Genomic DNA, 6,000 nt, shown 5'->3' with positions numbered 1-6,000 from the left:
TCTTAGTCAAGACTGGCACAAGGGTAAGAGAAGGAGAGGTAGGTAGAAACTTTTTAGTTCAGCCATTCGATTATAAATATATTTTTTTTTAATGTCGTAATATGTTGCACACATGAAATGGACCTGTTTTGTGTTTAAAAAAAATGTGGAATTAATAAATTAACGTTCGTTACCAGCCAGGATCTGTCTCGGAAAGTCGATGCGTTGTCCTCTTGAGTCCAGGCTCACTTCGGCTGGAGGCCCCTGGAATTTTGCCAATGTTTTACCAACTACTAATTGGTATATTTTGGCCATATTGTTACGCCATTGCTCGCTATAATAGAGTATGTAATAAAAAAAGGAAAACTCATAAAATCCAATATTCAAATTCCCCGTAAACTTCATCACAATGTTTTTATACGGTTATATAGGTATGGTTTACGGTAGCTCCGATCTCTATGACCGAAAAGTTCGCTCGCGATATCTCCGCTGTGCTATTAACCTTTAAAACGATCTCTCTCACGTATTCTCTATAGTATCAATTTAAACGAAGTGTAAATAAGTTTGAGGTAACTTAGTGTCTTGGTTTATAGGGTATAAAGACAATATATTAAGAGAAAATTTCGGGATACATTTTGTACCCGGTTAGATCTTGCGTAATAGTAAAAAGTATTAACTGATTTTGAGAAGTTGTGTTTTGGGGTACAATTGATGTAGATCAAGTAATAGAGGCCGATAGAGTTCTGGAGATTATTTTTTTTATGGCGGTCGAAGGCAGATGAGCTGTCTGCTCACGTGATGGTAAATGGTCATCGTTGCCAATGCTAGGAGCATAGTCAAGGTGCTTACCGTAATAGAACTTTTTTAAATGTTGTTTGAAGGACATGCTATTGCGTCCAAAAAAACCCTGATAAGAATTTAATTTTATGGTTGATAAAATCAGGATAGTTTGATGATTCTCAATCAGCGTATGGTAGCAGTTTTTAATTTCATTTGAAGATTGCGATAAAAGTGCCGACTGGAAAAAATACTTATTTTTTATAACCTTCGTACTTACTTAAAGGCATCGTCGCACACAATCTGACAGCGTGGCGGTACCAGTGCATTGTTTCCTATGAAGATTGCCTTGAAAATGCCGTATGAATGTCAAAAGACATTCGTCTCCTTTCAAAACCTTCCACGTCCTTAAGAGGCTGACATCGTCGCAAAAAATCAAACAGAGTGGAGGTACCAGTGCAAGTCATCATTTAACAGTAAAACCTACAGAGTACTTTTAGTTTTGCAACAGATTTTTTGTTTCAACTCGTTTGAAGGTCGCTTTATGATCAACATTTTAATTGACTTCAATGAAATTGTCGGTTCGCGTGTCCGAGTAAGAATTCGAGTTAAATGGCAAATGTACGGCATATATTTAGCGATTATTAACTGTCATTATTTTTTTGTATGGTTCAAATAGAGGGGTTTACAGTTTTATTAATTGGGGTTTTCGAGGGGGGGGGGGTGAGGTCCGCTTAACGTTGCTCGCCAAATAAAAATGAATATACATATAAATGAATCTCTATTCCCCTTGGTCATCGCGTCACGCGTGAACGGATGGAACAATTTCGCTAATTCTTTTTTGTTGTGTTAATTATTGTCAGGAGAAGGTACTTATGAAAGAAAAAAAATAAGGAAGTTTAGTGGAACATTAGAAAATTTAAGAAAACTTAACGAAAATATTAATTTTACATAACTGTCAGTTGTTTGATATAACTGTCAGCGCTTGACGCATGCGCGCTGTTAATTCATAGTTAAACTAGGACAGCGTCTATCTGATCAGCAAGTTAAATATACAAAGTTCTTTCCGCGGCAAATTTCCAAACCCAGTACATTATCATCAATATATCAAATCAAAACTCAAAAATATTGGCACATTGTTCCTTAATGAACGAAATAGACATTAGTGGAACCAACCCACTAGACTTTTAATACGGAGTACCATTTGTGTGACTAACCTAACCGCTTCGTGGGCCTAGTTAACGCAGTAACGTGTGCGCTACAACTAACGCCCTGAGGTCTCGGGTTTGAATTCCGGGTCAGGAAAAGTAATATTGGCTTTTTCTACTCAGTATCAGCCCTGAGTCTGGAAAGGCGCCCGGCGAATGACATTGGACCGGTTCTCTATTATATAGGATCTAACATAGCCGGCGAAATGAACGTGTGTTACACCTCTGCCTAACCCTGAAAAGGGTAAAAGGCGTGATACTTTAACTTACCTAGATATGTTCAATTAGCTTTTAATGACCTCTGACCATCCCTCAAAGAACATAATAGCTTGATAATGACCCGCATCATTTTCAGCATGGATAAGCCTTGTACACGCGTAACAACCTTAAAGTTTTAAATAGAGCCCGTCACGCATACACTCCAAGGCCTAGCATAATTGTGTTGAAAGTTTGAGAAAACTTAAATTACAGTTTTCCTTATTTATCTTGATTTAAACAGGGTTAGACCATAAGGGTTATGTTGGTTCCTACCTAATGACCTTAAATAAACACGCATTAGCCTTGGTTAATATTGCAAAAGCTTTTATATCTGGACTAGGAATAGCACGCGGCTCCGTCTGTGACCAGCTTTCTAAGGATGGACCTTTCACTAAAAGTTTTTTCGGAATAAAAATAAGTATTCTTGGAAAAACTTATTTATGTAAAATTTCAATTCATTTAATGGTTTTTGCATTCTTCTATCTATTATTAAGATTACTACAATAATACGCAGAATATCATGTTCTTGGTGAAAGATTTTTTTCATATAATTATTCTAGTGCTGTATTATATTGTCTCACTGCTGGACAAGGGTCTCTTCTACTTTAGACTGGGATTAGGCGTTAATCCACCACACTGCGGGTTGGGAGACTTCACAGACCTTTATATTCTAATGTAGAGTTCGTAGGTATGTTGGTTTCCTTACGATGTTGTCCGTCGAAGTAAAGCGAATGATAATTGATAGTACGTACATAAATTAGAAAAATCTGTTTTTTTTCGTATAATATAATTATAGTTCTCAAACAATTTGTTACCTTCTTAGTGTGTAGTTACTTACTTTTCTAACTATAAAACAGATCTAAACCACAACCGCCGTAACCATTGAGCTAATTAACATCAAACTTTTATATTAAAAATTACAATAATTCATCATAAAAGAATAGTTTAATATGCGATGAGCTCAAAGCTATACACGATGAAAGCTACGAAAAAACTTTATTAAAATACTTAGTTCTTTCTTACACAGTGACGTATCTATATTCGTATTATCGGTCCGATAAATGTCGGATCAGACTTTCCTAATTAATACTTCATAATTAGACGTCATATACTGAAATTGGTTTGAACAGTCAGACTTTGTTTTTTTTGGCATTCACAGTCATGTGACCACTCTGCATCAACATGATTATGCCGGCCTATTTGAAATGGATATACAGAGGCTTATCCCGGAATGCGACACTTACATGGGCCGCTACGTCGGGTATTACACCTTGTGTACGGTTGCTATCCTGGCGCATACAAATATCCTATCGACATCAAGGCTTGTATATCTTATTGGAATTGACTTATTACATTATAGAGAAATTGATAATATAGAGATAATGCAGACAATAGTATCGACTCTACATAAATTTAAATATTTTGTCAATGAAATCAAAAGTTTTAGAACCGTTATTAAAATTACCAGTTAATAGACAAGAGAAATCCATCTATTTACATTTAAGAGTATATAATTTGTATTTAAATTAAAATAATTTATTGATTGAAAAAAAAGCGGCGATAGCCTAGTTGGGTGTGGAACAGACTGCCAAGACGAATGTCCGCAGGTTCAATTCCCAAGGGCACACACCTCTGACTTTTCTAAAATCATGTGCGTATTCTTTGTGAATTTATCGTTCGCTTTAACAGTGAAGGAAAACATCGTGAGGAAACCTGCACATCTGAGAAGTTCTCTATAGGAATTTCGAAGGTGTGTGAAGTCTACCAAACATCACTAGGCCAGCGTTGTGGACTAAGGCTTAATCCCTCTCAGTATTAGAGGAGGCCCGTGCTCAGCAGTAGACAAGTATATAATACAGGGCTGATATTATTATTGATACAATTGGTCACCGCCAAAACGGTCGTCTGCGTTCTCCGTAAGAATCTGTGTTGGTTCGCTACGGCTTACCTCGCTAATAATATTATTAAGACTAAAATCTTTTTATTTTGTTAATGTGGTGGAAATATTATGAAATAAGGCAACAAAATTAATAAAAATATATTCTATAACGTTTATATTAAAGTTTATTTTGCAATGTGGGATATGAAGAGCTAATATTTTTCAAACACAATAGATTTTAATATGGTACTTTTAGTTCCGTATTTTAATACTAGGTAGTATAAATTTATTTTCTACCTTTCCAAAGGGAAATGAGTTAAATCCGTCAACACACAGACTATTTTCGCTTACATCCGGTAAATCTAGCTTTTATAGTTATTATTTGACCCTTAAATTCTATAACAGCTTTCGTAGCGAAGGAAATTATATTGAAAGGACGGACCGAGAGTTCGATCTTTAATTATAAATTTTTGTATAATCATCAAATCATTGAATCTATTTTAAGAGTGTCATGGATAAAATTTCGTCATGATGTTGCAGCACAAAAAAAAAATTGTTGTTTTTTTTTTAACGTGACATTACGTTTGTTAGCCTGGAAAGTGCCGGCTTATACAAACACACCAGACTTTTGGGGGAGTGCTTTAGGCGCTCGCTACTCTTAAAAATGAAGCGACCATGCTGAGGGCAACCCACTAACAGGATACGAACCTCGACTCGGGACGGGCACTGGGAGAGGATGAGACATCAACGATTATGGATACGCATAGTTGTAGCGAACTAACAATCTAACAGAACTTTGACTAGATAATCACTCTTGGACATGTTTATTTAAATATCAGTTTTACTCGGTCCACGTAGAATTTAATTTGCTTTGTATACTTCGTCCTTCTCAATTATTTATAAATCGTAGTTAATTGTGTTGAGATAATTCTTTGCTTTCACGTGACGTACATACAAACGAATAAACAGCTTGCACTGTTTTAATATATGTAAAAGCAATGTTTGTTCCATTATTTAATAAGATTACCACGTGTAAAACAGAATAAATTAGATTTAGTTCTTTCATATTTTGTGCAATTTATTTAAATTAATTTGAATTGTAACTCTTTTACACTTGTTTTATATCCAGTTTAAAACATTTTACCGTGAATTAATTTTGTGATAGAAAAATATGCCTTATATTTAATGTATAAAGTTGATATTCTATCGCACATGAAAAATAACTCGCAAATTTAAAGTCGTCATCAGTGTAATTTTGTTTGTGTTTATTTGTTAGTTAAAAACAGACTTGCTTCTATAGATATAATATTAAAATTGAAACATGCAAGTCGTTTAAGATTCATGTTGTTTGAGAAGTCATTTAAGAAGATTTTAGATATTAATAATCGTCGAGTGGTCGAATTTAAAATGTTTCGACCATATATTATGCATACATTTTATTTTCCGCACTCCTTTTTGATATGAATTTTAATTAGGTCAACTTTCACATTCTTCTTTACGCACAATGTGGTTGAAAAGGTGCACAAAGTTCTTTATTCACGTATACATATAAGAAACCTTAAACAACCGGCTACTTTTTGTAAATTTATTTGAGCCATTTGTTAGCAAAAAAAATATATAACAATTTAAATTATTTAATTTCTTTAAGTGAAATAGGCTGTGAAACAGGATCACTTGCGCATTGAAATATAAGACATAATTGGTATAAATTATTGAATATAATTTCCTCAAACGGTTTTCTACACATATTTATTTATTCACTACATTCATATAATATCTATATGTTATAGGAACCGTGACAATTATGGCGGATATCTTTAATGCTTCATAAATCAGAGGTCGTAGTCAAGTTACCTTTCTACAAACGTTACTGGTGGTAGGTCTCTCATATGTGAGAGT

This window comes from Manduca sexta, chromosome 25 (genome assembly GCF_014839805.1).
Source record: "Manduca sexta isolate Smith_Timp_Sample1 chromosome 25, JHU_Msex_v1.0, whole genome shotgun sequence".
Lineage (NCBI taxonomy): Eukaryota > Metazoa > Arthropoda > Insecta > Lepidoptera > Sphingidae > Manduca > Manduca sexta.
Note: the sequence above shows the minus strand (reverse complement) of the source record.